Source organism: Limulus polyphemus, unplaced genomic scaffold, assembly GCF_000517525.1.
Source record: "Limulus polyphemus unplaced genomic scaffold, Limulus_polyphemus-2.1.2 Scaffold1101, whole genome shotgun sequence".
NCBI classification, from domain to species: Eukaryota; Metazoa; Arthropoda; class Merostomata; order Xiphosura; family Limulidae; genus Limulus; species Limulus polyphemus.
Window position 1 is genome coordinate 101,668 of NW_013666711.1, and position 1,967 is coordinate 103,634.

A 1,967-nucleotide genomic window follows, 5' to 3' on the forward strand; every position below is an offset into this window, starting at 1 on the left:
TCACGTGTTACCAGAGTCACGTGACTTCTGCTGTCGTAACAATACCTTCTGGTTCTATAGTAAACTATTCATTTCTTGTAATGTTGGAGAGGATATAGATAGTAATCATTAACCAATTTGGTATGACTTCGATCTCTATCCAAATTACAATCAACAAATAAATACCCCAAAATTTAATTACAAAAAAGCAAACTGAACAAAGTGACAGGATATATTAAATAATAATCTACCCCCCCCCCCCAAAAAAAAAACAATAAATGGTTCCAAAAAATCACACTATAATCGATTATTACTGTCGTACAATTACCGAGTACCTTATAAAAGCTGCAGAAATATGTATTCCAACAACAACACAATATTCAAATCAAATATGGAAAACCAATGAAAAAACCCCTAAATAAAATAATGCAGAAAACTAGGAAATATATATATGAATACATAAGACCTTAATCTAAAACACAGAAAAAATACACTAAGAAACTAAATAAAATGACTAAAAACACATAGTTGGGATGAATATTGCTCAAACTAAACACACATAGAAACCCCATAAGCTTCTTAAAAAGATTTACTGGAAACAACACAAACGTATATATCCCACACTAGAATACAATAACACCACTGCCAACAGAAACATAAAAAGCAGAAATATTCCGAAAACTCGTACAAAATACCAAACTAACCTATAGTGAATACATCATTCTACAATGAAGTTAATAACCATATTAACACAAAATCATATATTCACTTACCTTCTCAGTCAGTCACCTAGAGGTCCAACCAGCAAGTAACAACAATAAAAAAAAAACACGACTAAACAACTCATAAAACCAATAACGTACCAGAAATACAAGAAACTCTCAAAATGACAAACAAGCTACCAATAATACCAAATTAAATAATCACTAAAGTATACAGGTCCTAGATACACAAATACAGCATTCTTACATAATTACACAAACATCCCCATGTTCTCAGACAAACTTCAAAATATATAAGATTATTTTCGCAAAACCTTAACAAAAATGAATCATAACGAATGCTGGAAAGCTTTATCATACACGATAATAACAGACCTAAGTACCACTAATTATGACTTAATGAAACTGTGTAAAATGAGCTTTTTCTAATGACTATAAACAAGTGTGCCAAGTAAATACATGTGGCTTGTAAGGCTCAAATATAGAAGGTGGACGTGGCACCCATTAGGGGTTCACAACATTTATTACTTGTTTCTTCTGGATACATCCAAAGAACATGGAAACACGAGTGTCAATAGGGCAAGTAAACGTACAGTACTGTCTAGACATGCATGTACAGGACTGCAGTTCTCTGACTCTAGTTATACATTCTGAAAGTTCGAAATTATTTATAGCTTTGTGCATCATGTGATAACAAAACGAGAAGTTTTCATTATTGCTTTCAATATTTATTTTAAAATAAAGGAATAAAACTAATATAATTTAAAACTTTGAACTAAGAGGTACTCGAGAATAATAATTTCATTAAAATACATTGATAGTTAAATGGTTTAATTAAATTTTGAATGTAACACAGTAACACTTTGTGACATGTACAGAAAGGAATTTAAGAAGTCTGTTGGTAGTTATAGGGCTAGAGAGAGAAAGAGCATCCAAAAAAGCGAGAGTCCCCAAAATAGATGGAACCTCTCGTATGGGACGTATAAGAGTGTCAAGATGACTATATGCTCCAGCTCCCACACATTAATAGAGTTGGGAATTGAAAAGACTCTAAAGTGGACCAAGCATCGAGTTGGAGTCAGGAATCATTTGGAAAATGTGACCAGCCAACCCAGATGAGCTGCCTCTTAGAGAAGAAGTGGCGTGGTTGAGAAAGCCTCCGAGTTGAGGGCGAGCCAGACTCGGCCAGTCATCATGTAATAGACCAAAAATGTGGGCATGGGGACCATACACTCCCATGACTGTAGAAAACATAAGGAGCTGAAG